The following is a 26,293-nucleotide window of genomic DNA, read 5'->3' as shown; positions in this document are numbered from 1 at the left end:
ATCTTGATGCTGCAGAACTACATGCCGTTTGTTTTTTTGTGTTATCAGTATGGCGCTGATATGAAATTCAAGGGACAATATATAAAAGCACAATATTTGAAAATGCTACAGCGTATTTTATTGTTGCAAAACAAGGTTCAAATAAGTCATATTGTGTTTGATTCAGATTGGATTGTTTATCTGTTAAGTAAATTTAAAGAGTATTTAAAGGTTGGTACATATGTATAATATAGCTGTGTTAGCATGCTGAGGCCTATTCGCATACTGCTAACGCAGGCCTAAAGTAACAAACTTCCGGTGCTTGTAAAATTTGTGATTTATTTGCGACAAAGGAGCTAGCCGCATGGTGTCCGCCATTTTGTCCATTCACATGGCTTGGAAAAGGGGGAGTGGCCATTTTAGGTAAGGTCACTCTATCCACCTAGCTAACAGCTGACTTTCAGTTGGTTAAAGCAATGTTTCCTTAGTCACAAATAAACAATATATATATTCAAATCCAACACCATTTAAAAGCTACCAATGAAATTAACAAACCCATGCCATAGTCGATTACAAATAGTTTCAATTGGGCCTAGTGAGAGTTAATAGTGAGATGAATACTTGATGTAAGAATTACACACCGATATAATATACGTTTTTTTTTCTTTACTAGAATTTGTTAGCTCTCTTTTTGCTACAACATAGGCATTGAAATGTTAATTAACCTGTTCGACCACCCTCCTGAAAACCAAGCATGTGAACAATCTGTTGATATGCAAATTAGAGGCCCTGAAGGGGTGAGGGGTTTCATAGAAGTGGAGTAAATAATGTGTGTGTATATATATATATATATATATATATATATATGTGTATATATATATATATATATATTATATAAAATGTGTATATTTATATTAGTGTATGTTCTGCAAGATAGCTATACAATCTGAATTATAGCATTTAAATTATAGTCAATAGTCATTATAGATCTGCATAGAATCGGATACGTTTATTTGTTATACATTTTGTTTATTTGTTTAAGTGGGTATATTGTAAAACACAAAACGCAGGTCCAGCCTAAAATTTTAGGTAGCACTTAAAAGAGGATTACCCATGTGGGCGACTTCCAGCGGGTGTGAGGAACAAAGGTGTATTGTGTAGTGAGCAGTAGAATTTTGCTTACATTGATCATGATAAGTGTGGAATATTCAGTTGTGAACGCACGGTGTACACATGGCACAGTAGGAAAAGTACGTGAGGTAAGCGTACGAGAACGCGCACGGTTGCGTGCTTACGCAAGGTTGCGTGAAGTAGCAAGTGCAAGTTTTACCACACAATAGGAATAAATTTAAACGGTGGGATAAAAGATTTGTACTTATACAATAGCAAATAACTATCCGATTTTAAAAAGCAGATTACTATAATATTTTGTTTAAAGTGGACTACCTCTAGGACAAGCTATCAATCAAAGGGAGTGATATTTTTCTGTACAGAAAACCTTGTGTATTAGTGTGAGTTGAAAGTAGGTGTGGATGTATTGAACCCTGGAAAACCGGGATCCCGTGGGAGACGCTGAGTTAGCAGAGGCTTGGCGGCGTGAAGGTTCGCAACCTTGTGTATTGACTAGTATTGAGGCACATAGTGTGTGTTTTAAAACGTGCAGAGGAGCGTGATAGATTGTGAAGTATTGATTTAAGGTTTTAGTGTTACACTCCGGCTGTGGAGCGCAGCTTGTGAATTTGACTCCTGTGATCGTAGAGCATATAGATAACAAGTACCTATAAGCTGTGCGATTGGACCGCACGTCTGTGGGTGTGATACGCGGCGCAACGTGATACCATTTGCGTTCTTTATCTGCAATTGCGTCATCATACACGCTGTGTGGAGCATACGCAGACGTGATTTGTGTAAAGTAGAAGGAATTTTTCGCTGACTCTCTTTCAGGAAATATTCCTGGTGGAACTCCATAGGAAGGCTTGGTGATGTTTCCCAGGCGGAATTCCTGTGGAAAGAAACCACAAAGATCAGCCTGTTTTAACCTCCACTGAAAAAGGTGGCGTATTGATTTATTGCTGTTAATACATCAATACTTACAGTGCAGAGGGGCCTGGTAGAGATCCTCACTGGGTACGCGGTGGTCACTATTGGAGTGAGTCGTGGAACTGCCAGCGGAGAAGGAGTTGGTGAGAGAACTCAGAGGACTTTCACCATTTGCTCGTATTGTTCATTTGGGGATCGTGTCAAAAGTCCACGATGGGAGCCAAGTGCACAAGTGAGAAATGTTCGGCAGCCAGGGTTCAGGCTGGAGAGCTGAGGCCAAGAGGGCCCGCTCGGTTGAAAATGTGTGGAAAGTATGGTCCACACAGAGAGGCTTTTTGTGATGAATGGGTGCGAATGACAGTGGATGATAGGGCATCATTTCCTAGAGTTGGTGGTTTTGATCCTGAGGTATTGCAGGTAGTATGTTTAACCAAAGTCATATAAGACAAGAACGAAAATATAATAACCGTTTGAACCTGTAGCAATAATAAATAAGTAAAAAAAGGAGAAAGCAAGTATACCGCCATATGTAGATGTGGAAGCAGTTACAGCCAGCATATAAGTTATAGAAAATAATAAAAAAAAATATGAAAAAATAAATATGAATATAACCTATACATGTACTAATGAATGTCATAGTTTTATTTAGGAGGAGAAGGTGACCTGACTGGTTTCAGCCATTTCTCATGCACTCAGAGGAGTATCCAACCAGTAAAAGAGGAGCTGTAGCCTGCAGGGAAAGTGGCTGAGACCAGTGGAACTGGTAAGTATGGAGTCATTCAAGTTCATATATAGTAAAATCCAAAAAATGAAATAAAAATCAAGAAAGTAACATCATAAATGGAGAATATCCTGTCAGCACATTAGTATTTCCCAGTAGGAAAGCGGCAGAGATAGGGTAACCCCCGGGTATATCTTTTTAGTTACCACATAAGAAGTATTCATTTCTAGTAATGCCCTAGTCTAGATAAGCTTGGAAATGTTTGTTGGACCATGTACAGACCCTTAATATGGGATGAGAAGGATTGAATGAATACTTTGCATGACCTAGAATCTTTTTTTGTTTTTGTTTTTTGCAGTACTAGAAAATTCTTCGTCAGGATAAGATCACTGGTAAACAGTAATTCAGCAAATGGGAGGAACGAGAGAAGTGCAACATTACCTTTTGACAAAACCTGCTAACGTTACGATTGGGCCTCTATGATGCTAAATCCTTTCCATTTTTTCCTAGTAGCAGTGGCCCCTGACTAACTTAATCAACAGAGATTTTGTTATGTAAATTGAAATGTGAAATACATATATTGTACTCCCGCTCAGGAAGTACAAGGTATGTTAGATACTTCTCAAAGACTAATGTTGCATTCCACTGTTCTAGATTCATGTCCATCACAGGTAGAGGAAATTATCTCACAGATTCCGGGTTCCCTATGAATTTAGGATGGACAGGACACTGGATTGATGGCTGAGGTAGTCCCAGTAGTGACACAGCAAGCACAAGCTTTAAGCAGGGTAGACCGAGTATTTAAGAATCAAGTCCCCGTAGTGCCCAATCCAGTTGTCATTTTAATAAAATCCTCTCCACCTCTACAAACTTATCTGTCACCAACCTCTATTCTGATTATCTTCACAGTTTCCTCTTTATCTTTTGCGTTCACAAAGGGGGTACAATACATGGACCCAATTCTCCCAAGGTTTCAGTGACAGCCTGAGTATTTTCTCCCAAGCCCTACATGACTGTTTAAAGTCCTTTCAGCCTGAGAATGGGCCGGTGCTAATACAATAGGTTGATGACTTGTTGTTGTGCGCCGATTCATTTGAGTCGTCCCTGGCAGATACAAAATAGTTTCTGTTTTGTCTCTTCAAGACAGGACACCAGGTCTCGAGGGATAAACTACAGTTGTGTAGGACAAGGGTTAAATACCTTGGACGTAGTACTGGTACATGATTTGACAGTTCATACACCACATGCCGTATTGGTCCTTCAAAGTTCTGCCCGAACCCGGTATGTCTCATCAGCACGATGGCACCAGTATATTTCTGCAGTGTGCCTTGTCATGCACAAAGGGTGGAGGATGAGAATACTGGTGAAGGGAAATTTTGTATAGACACTGATATTCATGGCCGGCCCTAACCAATATGATGCCCTAGGCAAGATTTTGGCTGGTGCCCCCTTGCACCACCGCTAGTCTTGCCTCTGACCCTGCACTCCTTTCCCAGCACCATCAGCCCTCATCCATGGTAGTCCTCATTTTGGTGTTCCTACCCCTATATTTTAAATAGGAACATTGCGCATTTGGCGCACAGTCCAAAAAGGGGTGTGTTCTTGCTGGGAAGGGGCATGGCCACACAATAGTACCCCCAATTCAAATTATGCCTCACAGTAGTGCAACTATATTTATACACATAATGCCCCTTACACATATGCAGAACACTACTGCACAACCAACCCACTTGCACACATCACGCACATGGCCGCTAAAACTGTGACCTCTGCCTCTGCTTGGATACAGATACATCTTGCCTCAATATGCCATGCAGCAGGAGATGCCTGGCGTGAGTCCGCTGGCAGCTTTGCTAACGTTGGGCACCTTTTTTATGAAAATGTTCTTATTTACATTACTATGTGGCTAGAATGCATAAGCAGCTTCTGCTGATTAAAATTATATGCGACATGCTTATATACTGTGTGCGACTGTGGTTGTATCTGCATTTCCTCTGATTTCCAGGAATACACTGAAACATAGCATTTCGTATGCAGATACAGCCACAGTCACACCCAGAATATAGGCATGCTGCATATCATTTTAATCAGCAGAAGCTGCTTGTGCCCCTAGGCATACCAAATGCCCTAGGCATTTGCCTAGTTTGCCAATGCCTAAGGCCGGCTCTGCTGATATGCATGATGGTATGGAATATCTGAATTAGACCTTTACTACAATACCAGACATAAGTGACAGCCCGTTGGTGAACGCAGACCTGATATTTTCTTCTTTTTCGCCTCTAGAGATGGTTTTTTTTTTTTTTTTGTGGTGCTCATGGTACTCTACATTGCAAAACACAACAGTTAAATTAAGATGCAAATTTGTATTCCCTACAGGAAAAGGAGGTCTGGAAGGCGAAGGGGTATGGTCAGGAGTCCTTAAGACTCTGGAGAGATGGACAAGGTAAGCCAGTGGCCCCAGGATGTATCTCCCAAGCCTAGTTGAGGTGGCACATGGTCTCACTCAACTAGGGTAAGGAAGGTATGTGTAAATTGGTAAGAGCTTACTGGCGTGCACCAGGGTTCTCTTCTCAGGCAAACAGGAAAGCAATGACATGTCTTACTTGCATAAGGAAGAACATTTGGTAAGGTAGTACCGACAGAGCCATCCCATATCCCTCCTGCAGACGGACCTTTTCAGGTAACACAAATTGACTTTGTACAGTTAACACCCTGTAGGAATTTGAAATATGTCTTGGTGTGCACTGATGTTTTCTCAAACTGGGTAGAGGCATATCCTGCTGCCACAAATACTGCTGTGTTTACTGCAAAGAAAATTGTGCAGAAAATTGTGTATAGATATGGTATCCTTAGGAGTAGGAGCAAAGTGATAGATTGAAACTGGACTATTTATGGTCACAGACACTGCCACTAGTGTTATGTAGCATCAGAACCACTCAGAGATCCCCACTTAATGAATCACACCCTCTTTGAAATTTTTGTTTTGTTTTGCTTTTTTTTTGGGAAGACAACCTCATGTCATAATTGATCCACACAATGATCAGAAATACACCAATGAGGTGACAGTACAGTACCTTATTGAGATGAGCCAGCATTTGGGAACTTAACAAAATAACTTGAAACTGTTAATTCCTTGTATGCCAACTACTAACTGTCTTGATTGTGAGCCAAGAGACTGTGTGATTGTTCTTACGCTCAGGTTGCCTAATAGACAGGTGGGAAGGACCGTACCAAGTTTTCTTGACAGCACGATCCCTGTAAAAGTAGCCCAGAGAGAGACTTGGGTCCACGATTCCCATCGCAGGAAATTCGGTAGTCCAGAAGGAACTCGTAAATGGAGTGAGATCGCAGAAGTATCACCCGAGAGTCTGTTCCATGAAGACTGAGAGGCGGCACTGTTGAACACTACCTAAAGGATTACAAAAAGACCAGTCGTAGTAACGGATTTGCTATAAGCAAGATTTGTTTTGTTCTATCTTTCATTTTTTCCCGTTGACAAACTTTTTTTTTCAGGACATTCTATTTTTGCGAGGTTTTCATGAGGAGTCGAGTGTGGGACTGGAACTGTTTCTGGAGAAAGGAGTGATGTCTTTATAGGATCCCTGGATCAGCCTATCCCTTTGTTAAAGCCAGAGAAAATCAAAGGTCTAGTAGTTACGGAGTTCAGAGGTAACGTGATAGGCTATTGTCTGAGGAATACTGTATGTTTGTAGTTATTGTGACTCCATAATTGAAGATGAGTGCATCCAGAGTTGTCAGTCTAGCAATAAGGCAGCATTTGACAGACATCCCTTGAGTGATTACCACTCATTAGTGGGTAAGGTCTTAAACCAAACGGAATGTTGGATGTGCTCACAGGTACCTCTAAGAACAAATAATGCAGCACTAGTGTCATATTCTTTAGAGTTAGCTGAGGTACTTGAATGACACAGAAAGAGGGGGGGGGGGGGAGACCGGTGGACAAGGAATATAATACAATTTGACCCTAGTCTTAAGATCCACCAGTACCATAGATAAATCCCTGGTATGTTTAAATCTCACCAATTTCAAGAAATCAGGAAATTGTGGGAAATCAGGAACAATCAGACATTGGCTATTCACACATAGCAGATAAAGAGCTCATTAATATATGTGGAAGAAAGGTTTATGAATGGCTCTCCCTGAACTCCAAAGGTTTATGTTATCTTGGAAGGACACTACCTAAACTAATAACCCTTGTTCAATGATGAAACAGACCTAGCATACATTCCAGAAATGGAAACAATGTTCAGGGAGTGATAGAAATATATACCATGAAAATTGTATATGTCTTTTTCACGATTTGTTTGTGTTTTCTCCCTCTACCCAGCAAAACCTCTATCGAATCCAAACATCAGTGTACAAAGACGTAGGTGCATGTATGTGTGCAACATTTGTTCAAATCAGACATCATAGGCCATAACACTGTCCCATTATACTCTATAGGTTGAATGTCATCCCATACCCAACCAGTGGTCCTGTGACCGCCGAGTGCATATAGAGGATGTCCCGTCCTCCTCCTTGTCTTCCCCAAATATAGTCAATGTCTGATTTGAGAAATGAATACATACGTGTATCTAGGTCACCGATTATTGTTTGAAATATTTTTTTCATAATTATGTTTAGTGTGCAGTTATGACAGTTATTGTCTACTGTCAAAGGGTGGACTGTCGAAGTCAAAAATATTACATACAGAAAACATACAAACTCCACACTGATGAGTCGCTGTGCGTGCGAATACACGCAGCGTGCACAGCGATATATGGTAGCATATGCTTTCACACAGACAAGCCACAAAGATATATTCAACACATGTTTCATACAACACATAAATTAAACATGTCAAGCACCAGACATTATAATGTATTAAATTATATAATAAAGTATAACAGCATATATATGTATTATTGGAACAGAACAAGATAAACATGTAATGCTTGGTGTCAAAATAATCAGGGGAATGAGTGTGTTAATTTGATACCTGGGTTTAGCTTGTAGCACATTGCAATGAGTAGTTATGATTGAATGTATGAATATGAAGTCACTCTAATTAGAACAAAAGGATATTCCTGAAAGAAAGCATGTGGGCAGAAACCAGTGGCCAATCCCTATGATGTCTTCTTCAAGGCTGGACATTGCTTGCATATGAACTGACCAATAACACATCATGAATGAGAAAGTTCCCTCCCCTGGACCAATAACAGAAGACTCAGTCCCAGACATGTACTCCCCCAAAATACACAGTATATAGGTGATTCCAGTCACACAAGAAGCTCTGTTTGCTGTTTTTCTATTGCTGTGTTAGTTGCTGTTTTTTGCTGAGAGAGAGAGAGAGAGATGGAGCGGAGTGTGCATTAGGCAAATGGTAATGTATGCTGGCTGTGGCTGTAATGGATTCTTTTGTAACTATCTGCTTCTTGTTTAATTGTAACATCATAACTGAATGATATATACTGTACATGTGATATATTGTATACATATCCTTTATACATCTATGAGCATTGGAACTCATACAATGTGTGCGAGTGCTTGTTTTCTCTTGAGGGATGTAGTGTTTGCGACGTACAGCACACTTTTATCATATATGGTAATAAGATGCGCCTTGCGTCCGCAGCATATATTAACACTGGCATTATAAATATTAGAAATAATTGAACTTCTCACTTGAGAACAGAATGGAACCGGTGACAGCTGGAACAGAATTATGAACAGGAACCGGATTATGTCTGGAACCAGATTACAGAAAAGAACCGTGTTACGGACAGGAACCTTGCTATGGACAGGAATGAGATTATAGACTGGATGTCAGTCTTGGACCGACTGAGCTGGATGCCAGGATGGGACCAGCTATGCTGGCTATTGTGCTGGATGCAAGGCTGCAAAGAAACTAGGCTTGATGCCTAGCTGGGATTGGCTAGGTGTCAGGATTCTGATTTTGTCTGTCCCCGGCGGGGGCGCTAGTGGGTCAGTGTTGGTGTGATGTAATACACGAGGAGACCGAAGAATAGTCCTGCGCATAGGCGCTGATATTTATAATGTCACAGGGATCACAAAGCAATTGAATAACAGGTGCAATGGAATGCAATTGCAGTGGAATGCGAAACCAGAAATAACAGGAAATAAATATTCAAAAGTCACTGGTAACAATGATTGAAACAAACAGAACTCCGGTAATTGTAAAAAGCACACAGTCTCAGTATAACTCAGGATGAAATAACTTTGGAAAAACAGAACTCTGATAAATGTACAGTCTCTATGAAGCACAAGTCCAGATAGCCTAACGGGCTTAAGCAGGAGACAGTCTCTAAGCAAATAGATGTTAACTGCTGAGATGCACAGATGGTAACTGATAATGAGTGCACAGGTAGATAATGATAAAACACCTGAGGAGAGTCTCTTACTGCTGGTGGATTGTGGCTGGCTGTGGCTGGAGTTTGTAGTTCCACAGGAACACTGGAACAGGGAAATGACTTGGAGATGCCAGAAATAGAAGACTGCTTGAAACAAAGGATTGAAGACTGGAACCTGGAACGGAACTGGAACTGCTGGGACCTGTAGTTCAAAACAACCCTGATCCAGGCGCTAATTGATTAATTGTATTTACTTTTAATTTGAGATTTATAAACTTAAAGCTGCAATCTTTGTCCAGCTGTACCTGTGTACGTACAGCTAAAACTTGATCAAAAATTGATCAAGAAGCTACACAAGAAAAAAGAAAAGTGACTGATTGCGCTATTTCTCCAGGTGCGTATATGAATAAAAACACGCTAAAAAGCATGGACAAATTAGAAGCCAAAACAACATGGCTGTCCACCATAAATCACACAGGGTGTTACAAATGTGGGAAAACCAACTGCATCACGTGTAGGTTTATGAGAAATAAAACCACAGAAATCAGGTCACATGTGAATAAAGAGGTTTTTAAAATTGAGGAATTTATTAACTGTAATACAGTTTACTGTATATATGTGTTACAGTGTCAATGTGGATTACAATACGTGGGTAGGACCACTAGAAGCCTGAAGACCAGGTTTAGAGAACATCGGTTAAACATCTTAAAGAAGTACCCTTTTCACAGTGTGTCTAGACACATTACAGAAGAACATGGAGGGTTTATTGAAGGCCTCACAGTGATAGGAGTACAGCATATTAAAAACACAAAAAGAGGGGGAGATAGGTTCAGAACTTTGAGTTCTAAAGAAGCTTTTTGGATCTTTAAATTAAAAACCATTCATCCTTATGGATTGAATGAGAATATTGACTTTGAATCTTTCATGTAAAGGGATTAGATAGACATATATAAGTTCATTCATTTTTTACAGATAGAACCCCCTGGAAGAAGAGGGATATGTATAAAATAGTCCTCATTTTGAGAGGAAATGACAGACTATCTGTAAGTTTGGAAATTAGATGATCATGCTGAAATGTCTCAGTTGTCTAGTGGATTCACTGATCACTCAGGACACATTAATATTAGTTATAATAATGAAGAAACAGAAAAGCAGTTGGAAAGTGGGAAAGTGGGAGAAAAGGGAGAAAGAAAAGGGTAGTAAATAATTTAAGAATATATTTAATTGTGGTTGCCATTTATTATTTTTCTTCCACATATATGTATAAAAAAGTAGAATTAAAACGAAAGGACCAATTTTTTGGTAGATGTTTTAGACATTATATAAAATGACATCACACAAAATATAGAATAAAGAGAAATGTACATTAAATGTAGGGGACACTGTAGCCGAGTGGCTAAGGTCGAAATCCTTATAAGACTAAATATGGAGTTCGAATCCAGAGTATGTCAGATATACCTACCTATCAAAATATATAAACGGGTTTGCTATTTGTAATCAAAATTCTTTAGCAAAATATTTTTGTGTCTATTATGATATATAAAATTAATAAATTATAGTCTTTATGGATGATGAGTTCGATGAGAATAGATTAAAAGCTGCATATACATCAAGACAAAAAAGTCCGATAGTTAATCGGGCCAAAAATGATTATAGAACAAAGTTAAGCATATGATTAAATGTGGGGTTGGGTTTGTATGCCATATGGGATTTTGATTATAGAATGTTTACTCTACTAATGAGAAATGTTTGTTTATCAAACTTAAGGACACTCCGTTATATAGAGATTGTTGAATAAAGGAGTTAAGATACATCATATAAGAAATAGTCCAGAGGAATATTGTGAACACCCAATAGCTCAATGAGTAAGGTGTTGGTTTACCATTAGTGAGGTTATGAGTTCGAGACTGGGGTGGGTTAGAAATATGAGATAAGAAGTGGTGTATGTTTAATTGCAATTTTTCTTATTTATTTATTTGTCTAATTTATTTGTCAATTCGGAATTTGGTATATGAGTAATTAAGAATATCTCTCCTTGATAGACACATATATATATTTCCTATATCAAACGTATGCATTTTTTTAATAGAATTGATAATAACGATCAGTGCTCCAGGTGTAGTAATTAGAGCAAAGTGCACATAGCAGAAAATTAGAAATAGAATGCACCTGTGATTCAATCTGGACCAATGGGAGGAACATTAATCAGGGTGGTCAGGTATATAAAGCCTTGGAAATTGAAAGTACATTACTCTTTGAGGAAGCACCTGTGTGCGAAACGCGTTAGAGAATTGCCTTTCACCCTGCTAAGTGATCAGCGACATTGTTTGGGATCAACCCTGCCGGATTGGGAGCTAAGGACAACCAACGAGACCTCCTACACACCTGCCGCTCTAGCTGAACCGCAATCAGAGGAGACGCGGCTAGCAAGGTGGAGAGTCTACTCTGAAAATCGTCCACATACAAGCGGCCCCAATCACGTTGAGGGTTAGAAACCATCCAGCACCGCTACCACCACGGAGGACGGACGGAGAGAGGGAAAGCAAACCAGCATCGCTGTGCATGGCGAGGATCTCCCCATCACGTCTGCATCCACGGACACGGTGGTAAGCGGCTCAATTTAGAAACTGTCAGTCTATGGACTTTGCAAATATATGAATGAGAACTGTGGTCATATGCAAAAGACTGAGTTCTAATACAACGAGGATAAGCATTATTCAATGTTGTGGAAACTGTGTCTTTAAACAAAGAACTGAGTTTTCATCTTTGGAAAATCACCGTTTAAACGTTGTGGATACATGAATTATGTTGCATTTAATCCAGGAGTGGAACTATTAATTGTCTCTGATAGATTTGAGCACTGGATGTTTAAAACAGAGAAATATCATCATTTTATTATTATTATAAAAAATTTTTTAGAATGAGCCCCTAATGAGTATGCATACTTTAAAAAAATTTTATTAAATTGTTGTATGAGATATAACGTTTGTACTAAAATAAACACCAGAGAAGTGAAAAATACGTGTTTTTATTCATATACGCACCTGGAGAAATAGCGCAATCAGTCACTTTTCTTTTTTCTTGGGACCTGTAGTTCCACAGGTCCAATACACAGGGGTATCTCTGCAGACAGAGGACTGCAAACAGGAGACGCCTGTTCACAGAATGTGACGTGTTGTCCAAGGCGATGAGACTGAGCCAGGAACTGGAGTTTATACCCCTTGGTCTGTGATGATTGGATGTTGCATCTCTGTGAGGACACACCCTGCTGGATTAGGTGCTCAGATCAGCTGTGGGTTAGCTGAAGCACTGTGTACTCCAGGCTGCAGTAGACTGAAAACTGGAACAGAACTGAACTGCTGGAACCTGTAGTTCCACAGTAGTGATGCAACGGAGAATGCAGATTCCTGACAGTACCCCCCTTTTATGGGTGGGCACTGAACACCCACACTGGAACTTGGAAGGCTGAATGTCAATTGAAGTCTCAGAAGACACTGTAGGACACTTGAAAGTAGAGGACTGGAATAAGCATTCATAAGCAGGAGTAGAATTAACTTGAAATACTCTAGGGTGGAGAGAGGACGTCATCTCCAAAACTGACTGACAGGAGTTCATTACTTGACACACTGGAGAGAACCACACCGGGTTTGGAGGAACTGGAATCGGTAGGAACCGACGGCAACTTTGGACAGACGGATGGAACCGGATTGGGTCCAGAAAGCTTGAACCGGTGGAGTCCTCGGACTGACGGATAGGACCGGATTTGATCCGAGGATGCTGGAATCGGCAGGAACCGAAGGAGGCTTACTGGAATCGGCTGGAACCGAAGGAGGCTTACTGGAATCGGCAGGAACCGAAGGAGGCTTACTGGAATCGGCAGGAACCGAAGGAGGCTTACTGGAATCGGCAGGAACCGAAGGAGGCTTACTGGAATCGGCAGGAACCGAAGGAGGCTTACTGGAATCGGCAGGAACCGAAGGAGGCTTACTGGAATCGGCAGGAACCGAAGGAGGCTTACTGGAATCGGCAGGAACCGAAGGAGGCTTACTGGAATCGGCAGGAACCGAAGGAGGCTTACTGGAATCGGCAGGAACCGAAGGAGGCTTACTGGAATCGTCAGGAACCGAAGGAGGCTTACTGGAATCGGCTGGAACCGAAGGAGGCTTACTGGAATCGGCTGGAACCGAAGGAGGCTTACTGGAATCGGCTGGAACCGAAGGAGGCTGATCCGGACAGACGGATGGGACCGGATTGGGTCCGGAGACAGTTGAATCAGCTGGAACTGATGGAGTCAGAATCCGGTTAGAACCGGAATAAGTGGTATCCGAGTGTTCAGTTAGACCATCCTGGATCTGGTCCATGCTGGATGCCAACAGGGTGGTGCTCTTTGAAGACGGCAAACAGGAGTTCATAACTGCATCTGTAGCACAAAAATTTCCATCTGGGAACTTGGCTCTGGATACTTCCTTTGGGGCTGAAATTTCGGTGACCCCTCCTGGGGTTGACGAATCAGACACCTCTCTCAGGGTTGTTTTCTCCAGCACCCCTCCTGGGGTTGACAGATCAGAAACTCCTTTTTGAGAAGACTCATATGCCCCTACTAGAGCTTGAACATTGGATACCCCTCCTTGGGCTGTAGACACAGACGCCCCTCCTTGGGCTGTAGACACCAAACTTTGGAGTGACCCTGACCCCACACTCTGACCACCGTCCGGGTCCATGGGCCTTGGACAAACTGTCAGGATTTGGATTTTGTCTGTCCCCGGCGGGGGCGCTAGTGGGTCAGTGTTGGTGTGACGTAATACACGAGGAGACCGAAGAATAGTCCTGTGCATAGGCGCTGATATTTATTATTTCACAGGGATCACAAAGCAATTGAATAACAGGTGCAATGGAATGCAATTGCAGTGGAATGCAAAACCAGAAATAACAGGAAATAAATATTCAAAAGTCACTGGTAACTATGATTGAAACAAACAGAACTCCGGTAATTGTAAAAAGCACACAGTCTCAGTATAACTCGGGATGAAATAACTTTGGAAAAACAGAACTCTGATAAATGTAGAGTCTCTATGAAGCACAAGTCCAGATAGCCTAACGGGCTTAAGCAGGAGACAGTCTCTAAGCAAATAGATGTTAACTGCTGAGATGCACAGATGGTAACTGATAATGAGTGCACAGGTAGATAATGATAAAACACCTGAGGAGAGTCTCTTACTGCTGGTGGATTGTGGCTGGCTGTGGCTGGAATTTGTAGTTCCACAGGAACACTGGAACAGGGAGATGACTTGGAGATGCCAGAAATAGTAGACTGCTGGAAACAAAGGATTGAAGACTGGAACCTGGAACTGGAAACTGGAACGGAACTGGAACTGCTAGGACCTGTAGTTCCACAGGTCCAATACACTGGCGAATCTCTGCAGACAGAGGACTGAAGACAGGAGACGCCTGTTCAAAGGATGTGACGCGTTGTCCAAGGCGATGAGACTGAGCCAGGAACTGGAGTTTATACCCCTTGGTCTGTGATGATTGGATGTTGCATCTCTGTGAGGACACACCCTGCTGGATTAGGTGTTCAGATCAGCTGTGGGTTAGCTGAAGCACTGTGTACTCCAGGCTGCAGTAGACTGAAAACTGGAACTGGAACAGAACTGAACTGCTGGAACCTGTAGTTCCACAGTAGTGATGCGACGGAGAATGCAGATTCCTGACACTAGGCTTAATGCTGGGCTGGGATTGGCTGTGCTTGTAGCTGAGTATTGCTGGGTTCAGTAGTGCTACAGAGCAGATTAAAAGCTGGCCTTGGACTAGTTTTGTAATAGTCTCAGGACATTTGAAGATTGAGTCTATGTATTTTGTGTTTGTACAGTGGTAGGAAGCAGAGAAAATGCACACAATAATGCTTGCTGCAGGAGAATGCTGGAGCACTATGAATATTCTCTTTAACAATGGTGACATAACTTTTAGGGGCCTATTCATTATGCTAATTATCAGGGGCTGGCATCCCCCTATAATTACATTTTTAATTTGTAGCTGGGTGTCAGAGCAATGATGAATCCGAACATCAGCTGTCCCCACAAGTACAGTATTGGTGAAACTTAGCACTGTCAATCCTCACCTCAGCAGTGCTGCTGTCCCTGCGTGACCGTGATTTCATGCATGCGTGAGCAGCACAAGGAGCCAGGCAGTGTCAGAAGGGATTCCAACAGATCCCTCTTTGCAACTGGGACTCCTTCCCATAGGGAAGGAGCGGGATCCAGGAACAAACACCATCTGGAAATGGCGAATATTCCTGCAGTCAAGATTCAAAAATATTGTATTTTCAGAGCTTGATTAATTTAGGTCCCCATACTAGTATATGGGGATAGTGGGCCAGATCGGGAGTGAAAGGTAAGCAGGAGATATTCATGATGTCGCCTGCACTACATTCTTATTGAATGGCTGTAACAATTTATACACTAGTTTTGTATACATTGTGATGATGAATAGACCGTAAGTGCATATATGTAGTTGTGTCCATGTGCATACTTGCATTTGTAGTGCCACAAATGCATTTAATATATTTTCAGAGTATGATCCTGCCAGCAACCAGACAAGGGTATCAGAAGGAACCCAGTGCTACTTAGAGTTGCGCTGATGCTTTGTAGTTGTAGATCATTTGTTTGGTCACCTCCCTTAGAGGACTTGGCCTGGTGTTAAGCAATAATGGGCTTGTACAAATTTGAAGAGGAAAAACCAAATGTTTCCCATCCAAGTGTATCATGTGGTTTGGCCTAAATCACATGTGGTTTCTCCTGAAGCACATATGGCAGAGGTTCTCAAACATGGTCCTCAAGGAACCCCAACAGTCAAAGTTTTAGGTATATCCACGGCACAGCACAGATGGTTAAATCAAATTGACTGAGGTACTAATTAAGTCACCTGTGGCCAAGCATGGATATACTTAAAACCTGGACTATTATTGTGCCTTTGAAAACCGCATTTGAGAACCTCTGACATATGGTTTAGAGCTCTTCAAGCCCTAAGACATTAGAAGTGTTTTTAGTTCTAAGCTGCATGAAAGTAATCCTATGGTTTGGATTTGAAAACCATCACAAATAAAAATGCTTCTTGGAAAATTTTCCTGGTAGTGTTTCTATAAATCAGAAAGGTCAGCTTTTTCTTTTCTGATTTCTTTACCTTTCATGCGATTGTTCTTGACAAGCCGTAAATATAGTTCTACCTGTATATTTCATGGCAAGAAGCAGTGTTTCTTTCTTTCTTTGTTTCAGCAGTTTATTGTGAAGTCATAAAACTTGTGCAATGTACGACCATTGTCTTTAATAAACTGATTACAAATACTATGACTTTTCAGTATTGTTTTCAGACAGGCCGGTATTGCACATGCTGTGTTTGTACAGCTTGGCAGCGTCTAAATATTTTTTTTTATAGTAATGAATAACAGTCAGAAAAGTCTTTTTATTGCCAAGTGCACTCTGGGATTTCTTGAGGCATTAAATGTTCTGTGATGTTTCTCATTTCATCGGTTTGATGTGTTTAACAGTTTGCTGTAACGTTTAGTATATACAGTTCTGTGTTGGCCAAAATACTGCATTGCTGTTACAGTATGTCTTTTTGTTACTGTCTCCCAGTAGCCATGATCTTCATCACTATTTCTGTGTGTAGACACAACCCTATCACCTGTAAGAATGTGTCCATGTGCTTCTGAAACAAAGTTCCTGTCAAGTCACTGAGGTTTTGTGTATTTGGATCAGGAACAAGAGGTTGGCTTGTAGCTGAGGAGAATTTATGAAGCTAGGAAGCCTGCTGAGGCTCTTCTTCATGTGGGAAGTACTACAGGGCCCACACAAAGTCCTGGATAGATGATGGAACTGGTATAGGGACCCAGAGTACAGTAGAATGATGTAGCCACTTGCAGGAAAGAGAGTTCCCCTAGCTATAGTATTTAGTATTTGACAGGAGAATTACACCACACTGTACTCACTAGATGAGTGCACAACATAGAACAAGAACTGGTACTTGCAGAATAAAGAACACATCATAGAATGGTTACTGGCACTTCAAGGTTGAGCTGCACAGTGTAAAATAGATACTAGTACTTGTAGACTGAAGTGCACTGCGTAGAATGGATAGTGGTACTTATAGACTAAAGTGTACTACATAAAATAGATACTGGTATTTGCAGACTGAAGTGCACTATGTGAAATGGATGGAGACTAAATCTAGCAGACAGAAACACAACTGAGAACCAGCTCACACCAAGGAGTAGCAGCCAAGAGCCAGTAGCAGGTCACAGATTGAAGTTATTCTGGCACTGGTCTGCTCACTGGAACAGCCATAAATAGGGAGCTCTATCCCCTAATAGGATCCTTGGGTCAGCTGATCCTAGAGCAGCTTCTGGTTGATGATCAGAAAGCCAGCTGATAGGAATCAAGATGGTGGCACCCATGCACCACCAACATGAGAGATTATTCCAGAAATATGCCAAGTACCCAGCTTATTGGCAGACACAAGATTCAGGGATGCCTTTGGCAGCCAGTGGGACCCCTCATGGCAGGCATGTCCAAACTGCGGTCCTCCAGCTGTTGTCAAACTACATATCCCAGCACGACCTGACACAGTTTTGTTGTTAGAAAATGTTAAAGCTGTGTCAGGACATGCTGGGATGTGTAGTTTCTCAACAGCTGGAGGGCCGCAGTTTGGACATGCCTGCCCTATGGCGAAGAATAACACTCATCCCATATAACACTCATTAATACACCCCTCAGTCAGTGTGACTATATTGATTATATATCAATGCCCCATTGATTGTATCAGGCATATCCCATATATGGTAGTACTTAAAATAGAGTATTATAGCATATTTATATATCACCAGTCAGTGAGTGCCTCCTCCCCAGCCATGATTGTAGCAGGTAGATGTTAGACACTGTACTTAAAATAACACTGTCCATCCCCCATCCCCCACTCTGTTCTGATTGGAATTTTAGAAGGGGGATGTTATATAAAATTTAAAAAACATACTGTAATTAAGTACACTGTAAGACCTCATGTTTTTCCCTGTGCACATCCCGACTCCTCTCTCTAAGCATCTGACGTCATAAACACGTGTGGCATGACAGGTCACACGCACAGTACTGCAGGACTGGAGACACAGGCATGCGCTGGAGTCGGTACCAACAGCTGTCTATCACTGACAGCCTGCAACAACAATTTTGGTGAAGCTCATGGTCCCCCAGTAATAGCCCTTTATACAGCCTTTTCGGTGGCCCCCCTGGGACAGCAGGGCCCCTGGAACCAACAGCCACTTTGGTTGCCCAACGGTAAATCCTCCACTGCATCCAGAATAGTCAGGTGACTGTAAAGCCTGTTAGCAACTCACACTGTGGCCATAATGCACTTAATACAAAAATATCAGCAAACACAATAAAGATATATTAGTGCAAGAATTCAAATATATTAAATAAAAGCAGAAACAACTTTCACTATAATTAGGTAATGGAAAACAAATACAGCTTGAGTATCCCATATCCAAATATTCCGAAATACGGAATATTCCGAAATACGGACTTTTTTTGAGTGAGACTGAGATAGTGAAACCTTTGATTTCTGATGGCTCAATGTACACAAACTTTGTTTAATACACAAAGTTATTAAAATATTGTATTAAATGACCTTCAGGCTGTGTGTATAAGGTGTATATGAAACATAAATGAATTGTGTGAATGTACACACACTTTGTTTAATGCACAAAGTTATTACAAATATTGGCTAAAATGACCTTCAGGCTGTGTGTATAAGGTGTAAATGTAACATAAATGCATTCTGTGCTTAGACTTAGGTCCCATCACCATGATATCTCATTCTGGGATGCAATTATTCCAAAATACGGAAAAATCCCATATCCAAAATACTTCTGGTCCCAAGCATTTTGGATAAGGGATACTCAACCTGTACTTGATAAATCTAAGATAAGTATTGCCCATACAGACTCCATCTTGGAAAGGCAAAACATGTTATTTTATACAATACACTTTTTAGTATTCAAAACACAAGAAATAGTCTCAAGTAACCAAGTAGATCGTTTTTGTTAACTTCATAGTATTGAAATGCCTATAACCTTCACTGCACCCAGAAATAATGAGAGAATAGATAAGGAGGTGTTCACCAGATGTAGAATGATGAACCCCACCGCACAGCTCACACAAATCTTAAAAGTAACAACAAGATAAGAGATTTTCTGTATAATGAGCCTTTTGTATCTAATTAATTGTATGACTCACAAATATTATTCTACGTATGCACCTGTTTGTTAAGAAAGAATATAATGCTGGATGCCACGAAAAATATACCAGAGCCTGCCTGAGGCAATTGCTTTGAACGTGTCTGTACTTTCCCAGCGCTGATACTTATGGGACTTCTGACACACACATAGTACTCTGGTCACCAATGATCCAAGACATAATCAGGACTTCCATCACTTGCACATCCGCGTGAGTAGATATTCCTACTCCAAGTGCTGTTCTCCATTGTTGTGACAATTGTTTTGTCTGTGTAGGGGTGCACTGTACAGAATACTGTTTTGTTTGTGTGTTTCAGTTTCCCAGTTTCAAATTGCTTACCTATGCAGTACTATGTTTGTTTTGAAATGACATGTCTGATGTATCTTTGAAAATTGTTGCAGACTTCAATGCTCTTACATGCAGCTACAGATTTAATTGGTAATTGGTATCCCCAATTAGTGGGAGTGCTGCTGGTTGATATAGTTTGTGATTTATATATATTCCCAAAGATAGAGTAACAGGGGTAAAAGTGCCTATTGCCTTTTATTAGGTTGTCATATTGATGATGATTACCATCAGACTAGAGTAGGGGAATATTAGGATTCTGTTGCAAATCATCTGCCTGTAAATTTGTATCCTTTGAGGACGGTCTTTGTGTGCGCAGAGATACTAAGTTCACCCAGCTTGGTGCCAGAGAATAGGGTTTATGTAACCTGCAGAGAAAACACACACACACACACACACACGGATTTGACCCGCAGAGACACAGCGCTTTTACGCACAGAACTACACAGGGATTTAAATCCCACAGTGACATACCGGATTTGGCCAATCCAGTATAATGGATAACACAGACAGTAAGTATTTATCTGAATGTCAGATTCAAATGGATGTGACGAGTACAATTTTATGTCCGGAGTCGACAGTTGCAATGTCCAGGCTTTTCATAAAGGCTGGCATTGATAGAAACGGTACTCTTGACCTGGTCAAATTGCAGCAGATGTATAAGTCTTATGGCACTTACATAAAGAGCAAAAGACTTGAAGGCAAACTTTTAGATTGGATAAAGGTATCAGAAAAACTCCAGTTTGAAAAATAATCATAAGAGATGGATGGTGGTATGGATAACACACTCCCCATTGATTTATTTACAAGGTCATCTATTAAGACAGCAGGTCCAAGTTGTTCAAGGGTTAATGCAAGTGGAAGGGGATGGAGATGTCCCAATAGAGATTGTCAAACATGTAATGATCCTCACGATGAGATTTGTTGGAATTCTAGTGCTCATTGGTCAGTAGAGTGTAAACCTTGTAAGTTAGGGGTACCATACATGGCAACCAGAAAAGATACTAGAAGCTGGGATGGAGAAAAGACATGGGTTGATCCCTATAAATAAAATTCATGGAGATGTAACTGTCCGCAGATAAAGTTGTGGACAGAGTTAAGTTGCAAAGTTTGTGATAGCAAGAGAAATGATGTGGTTGTTCCCTCAGCACCCTCCTCCTATGAAGGAGCAGCTGGTGCAGCCTTTGGCACTCAGTCACCAACACCACTGTACCCTGTATACACCCACTTCACACCTGCAGAAGGCATAACGCCAATCAGTCAAGTCCATTGGTACAAGCCTTTGTCCTCTATGGATCAGATGGCATTAGCAAGAAATGTACCCAACATGACTAAAGATCCTATGGGTTTTTATCATTATATGAAATGCCTCCAAGTCTTCTATGAAGCCACTTGGCTAGACTTGGATCAAATGACTAAAACTACAATGGGTAATTTTGAGGCTGACCAGATATCAAGCAGGCGACAAACAAAGCTGGTGTTGCAGTGGACACCCCAACTGAAGCAGGAAAGAAGGAAGCTGAAAGTTGAGAAAGTTGGTCAAAGAAATGTGAGGCATAGTGCGACACTAAAATCAGCAATATGCCAGCTCAAGATGTCACACAAGCACGTGATCAATCTGTCACTGGTTACTATCAGCAATGCAGACAGAAACATGAGGATTATGGGGCCAATCTTAATACCCCCCGAGACCAGAGAATGTTTAAAAACACATTCCTCAGCAGCTTGAAACCTGACTTACTCAAAGCCCTTAAGGTCAGCTGCCCTGAATATACTACTTTATCCACTGATGTACTCCTCCCAATTCTAAGGTCCCTTGAGGAGGAAAAAAATAGACAAGCAAAATAAAAAGAAAGCCCCATTTTCGGATGATGCATGCTCTAAGTACACACCTCTTTTGCCTAATCCACATACTTTTTTTAAATGGTTTACCACCTACCTCACATTATTTTACACTTACACTGTCACCTACATAGACTAAAGTTTTTTTTCATGTGTTGAAACATTGTTAGGGCTCCAGCGCTGGCGTTACCTGACTATAGTAAGCCATTTATATTGTTTTGTCATGAGTCTAACTTACATGCTCAGGGAGTCCTGATGCAATTTGCTAGAACACCCCTTGACTTTTATGGTACCGTATGGAGTCACAGAAATGTTCAATGAGGCTGAAACAAAGCATTTGTCTGCTGCTAGACTTACTAACTATGAGGTAGCCCTACTGACACCAAGTAATGTAACTTTAAAGCGTTGCATAGTTTTGAATCCTGTATCTTTATTACCATCTTTATTATCGCAGGAATCAAAAGATGGGAGAAGTGGTGACATCTCTCCCTATACAGTGATGATGAAAATACTGGCAATTTTTTTCAAAGCTGTTCATGATTGTGTGGAACTCATGAAACAAGAATCACTGTCTTTATCTAACATCTTAGACATTTCACTAGACAATGCAGACCTCACCCTTGTAGATGGGGTCCCATACACAGGATCAGCAGGTAAACCAGTCAAACATGCTAGCCATATCAGAGCACTGCTTACTGCACTCCAGATGCCCCAAAAGCTTGCCATGATAAAGATAAAGGCCCAAACTCAAGAGGCTACACCTGAGGCTGAATGCAATAAGATTGGCAGACCTGACCACATGTGCTACCACTGTAAGTCCCTGTGCCCAGGGCAAGCCCACTTATGTGGTAAAGCCCACCCCCAAGTTTGACCTAAGTGCCCTTATAAGGCCCCAGGCTCAAGCTACAGAGAAGGGAAAAAAGCATGGCTGGAATTAGGAGCAAAAGAAACAAATGGTGAGTGGGGGGAAGGTCAATGTTTGTGTCAGCCAAGAGCACTTTACCCAGTAACGGCCCAGAAAATGCATGGTAAGGTGTACCTGGGGAAGGATACAATGGTGGCTATCACCAACCGTAATTGGATAGCTCCAGCCTTTACAGAAGCCTTTGTAAATGGGTGTTTAATCTGTGCATTGAATAATCTGGGTAAATCTGTCACAACCCCTTTGAAAAGTACTCCCCAGACTCAGTACCCCTTTCAAAGAATACAGATTGATTTCATAAAACTGCCTAAATGCTCAGGATATGAGTATGCCCTTATTTGTACGGACCTCTTTAGTCACTGGGCAGAAGGAAGGATGTAGGAAGGCAGGTCAAAGACAATGGTTAAGAAAATGATGACTGAAGTTATCTGCAGATATGGTGTACCAGAGGCCATAGAAAGTGATAGAGTAACTCACTCCACAGGACAGGTATTTCAAGAGTTACTGAAAGACCTTAATATAGTCTCCGCCCTCCATGTTCCTCACAGACTGCAAAGCAGTGTCTGGCCTTGGCCTCACACTCAGTGAGAAACAGCCCAAGGAAAAGATAGGGCTGACTCCTTATGAGATTCTCTTTGGAACAGCACATAGATTGGGTTGCTATTTCCCACAGCAATTGCAAAACTCTCATGGTCAGATGGTGCATTATGTGTCTGCTTTACAGAAACAGTTAACTAAAATACATAGTCAGGTGTTTTCTTCTATTCCAGACCCCAATCTTGATACAGGAACTCGCCAGTTGCAACCCAAAGATTGAGTGGTCATTCGAAAACACGCTAGAAAAGCTCTTGAAGCCCCAGAGCCCTGATTCAGTGATACAGTCACACCTTATGGTAGCAAAGACACTGGGAGTGGAAATCTGCTGGATCTGCACACATTCACATGTAAATGCTAGATCCATGCACTGGATATGTGTACTTTTGACCCTATCAGAATTTATGTCCCTCAATACAAGTGAAGGGAAAATTTACAACATGACATTGGCTAGTCAGTCAGTTGCACTGTATACAGCTACCTTGTTGCACTCACCCAATTTTTGTATCACATCTCCTCCTGTCACAAGGTATCTGACTTTTCATGATAAAACACATCTTGCCCCAATCTCTAGAAAACTGGGACAAGTGAGTTGTACATACTCTCAACTGAACGTCACACAAATGTATGGACAAAATATATCCATGTGTACCAATTATGGTTCACCAATAGTTTTTTACCATGCTTCCATGACTTCCTTTAATCAAGTTAATATATTTATCAGATATTCTGCTCCTATAATCCCACCCACAAATGTTCAAATGTCAGGTATAAGACTCACTTAAAATGATTCTAACCCGCAGTTAAATGCATGGTTCAATGATTCAGATAATTGTCAAAGGGCTGAAGGACATGCACACATGGTAGGAGATTACTCACCTTACTTAAAGCCATTCAAGTTAGCACAGGATGCGGTCATGAAAATACCAAGAATACTTCCCAAGGATTTGTATTACCTATGTGGACAGAAAGCCTACAAGTGGATACCCTATGGGGATATGGTACATGCACCTTAGACAGAGTGATACCAGACACTGTACCTGTTGGTGACCTGACCATAGAAGAGAAACAGGATGCAAACAGGTACCCTCATAGGATAGCTAAGAGATCCATGGTACAGATAAGCAGCAGGGAAGGAGGATATGCCTCCTTATTTCACACTAACTTTGAAACAATGTTGGGAGTCATATTGGGAAATGTGATAACACTTGGCACAGTGGGAACTGCCTTTAATGACAGGCAAGTTTCAGATTTGGCTAAATTACTTGATAACATCATCAAATATATGATGAGACTTTTGAATTAGTGTTGGAAGACAACAGAATGGTGAAGAAAGAGGTTCAGGCCCACAGGATGGTTTTAGACTTCCTTACCGCTAAAGGTGGAAGAATGTGCATGATAGTAGCAGAAGCATGTTGTAATTATCTAAACCAGACAGATTCCATTGAAGAAGCCATTGAGGACCATCTCAATAAGGTTAAGGAACTTAAAATAGATTTTGCAATGAAACACAAGGGTAACTGTTTTTTTTTACAAATAATGTATGGTTGTCATGGTTAGATCCTACCAATTTGTTTACAGGAATAACAGGTTGGATATCAGGAATCCTATCCATGTTTGCAAAGGGTTTTTTGCTTCTGTTTCTGATTTAAATTGTGATCATTGTGATTAAATGTGTCATATGGATAATCAGAAAGTTACTTACACTTGATTGTTGTACTTCTAAGGTCAAATTACCAGAATGCCTGATGTTTGCCAGTACCTACTGTATGCAGAAGTTGGACCACAATCCAATGACTACCAATGTGTTGCCTTCAAAAGAACTGTAGAGTCTGTGGCGAGATCTTATTAGATGCAGATACATCTACTTGCAAGCAATGCAGAGTGATCATCATCTCCCTATGTGTCGCTAACTCTGATGATTTTCAACCAGACATCTAGATGAAAGGATCGCGTGCACGCTCTAAAATGGGGGATAGGTGTTCACTCTCTAAGAAGGGTTTCCTTACACATACGGACTCGTGTATATGCACCTGTTTTAGGCTAGAAAGGTTATGAAACTCCTAAACACTTTAATTAGTTGTGTTATGAATAAAAGACAGGAGTGATAAATCTAAGATAAGTATTGCCCATACAGACTCCATCTTGGAAAGGCAAAACATGTTATTTTATACAATACACCTTTTAGTATTCAAAACACAAGAAATAGTCTCAAGTAACCAAGTAGATCATTTTTGTTAACTTCATAGTATTGGAATGCCTATTACCTTCACGACACCCAGAAATAATGAGAGGATAGATAAGGAGGTGTTCACCAGATGTAGAATGATGAACCCCACCCTACAGCTCACACAAATCTTAGAAGTAGCAAGAATATAAGAGATTTTCTATATAATGAGCCTTTTGTATCCAATTAATTGTATGACTCACAAATATTATTCTACATATGAACCTGTTTGTTAAGAAAGAATATAATGCTTAACGCCATGAAAAATAAACCAGAGACTGCCTGACGTGATTGCTGTGGACGTGTCTGTACTCTCCCAGCACTGATACTTATGGGACTTCTGATACACACATAGTACCCTGGTCGCCAGTGATCCAAGAGAGTTATTTATTTTAGATTCATCATACTCAATCACTCTATAAGTCCTGTGGGAATACTTTATTCTAACACAATGAGTCCTGGCAAGGTATGGGTTAAACTGTAATCTTCACTGCACAGTTCTTTAGTTGGTGTATATATAAACATGAGGAAGGTAGGCAATTGGAGTTTAAGATGCTCAGTTTGAACTGATTGTCTGCTGCATATAAGGTAGACAGTGGTGCAAGTAGAAAAAAATTCTCAGGGCATGGCCAATGAAAATGGGGACGTGTCGACATGACACGCCACCATTTCTCATCACTCTGAGAACATTTGTTTCCATTCCATATGCACCTTACCTATATGGTGGTTACTCACAATGGGGTGCACATGGTCCAGCAGATGCCTGTTTGTGTAGGAATAATCAAAGTCATCGTCATACAACAGAGATTCATCCAGCTCATGCCATCTATGTCACCTTCTACCCCTATGTATCTCAGTCACAGCATCATCTTCTCTCCGCTGTATCCCAACCACACCATCATCTCCCCCTGCATCTCTCAGCCACATTGTCATCTACTCCCTGCTACTCTCAGCCACAACATCATCTTTCCC

The 26,293-nt window shown here is 41.0% G+C and overlaps 1 long non-coding RNA gene across 1 annotated transcript; it reads left to right on the top strand.

Annotated features, from left to right (window-relative positions):
- The first annotated feature begins 18,230 nt into the window (after positions 1–18,230).
- LOC134947623 (uncharacterized) lies at positions 18,231–25,597 on the top strand. The gene is made up of 3 exons (XR_010182660.1): positions 18,231–18,431; positions 23,271–23,444; positions 24,822–25,597. It is a non-coding gene; the product is annotated as an uncharacterized LOC134947623 (long non-coding RNA).
- The last annotated feature ends 696 nt before the right edge of the window (positions 25,598–26,293 follow it).

This window comes from Pseudophryne corroboree, chromosome 8 (genome assembly GCF_028390025.1).
Source record: "Pseudophryne corroboree isolate aPseCor3 chromosome 8, aPseCor3.hap2, whole genome shotgun sequence".
NCBI lineage: Eukaryota > Metazoa > Chordata > Amphibia > Anura > Myobatrachidae > Pseudophryne > Pseudophryne corroboree.
Note: the sequence above shows the minus strand (reverse complement) of the source record. Positions and strands in the feature narration are given on the sequence as shown.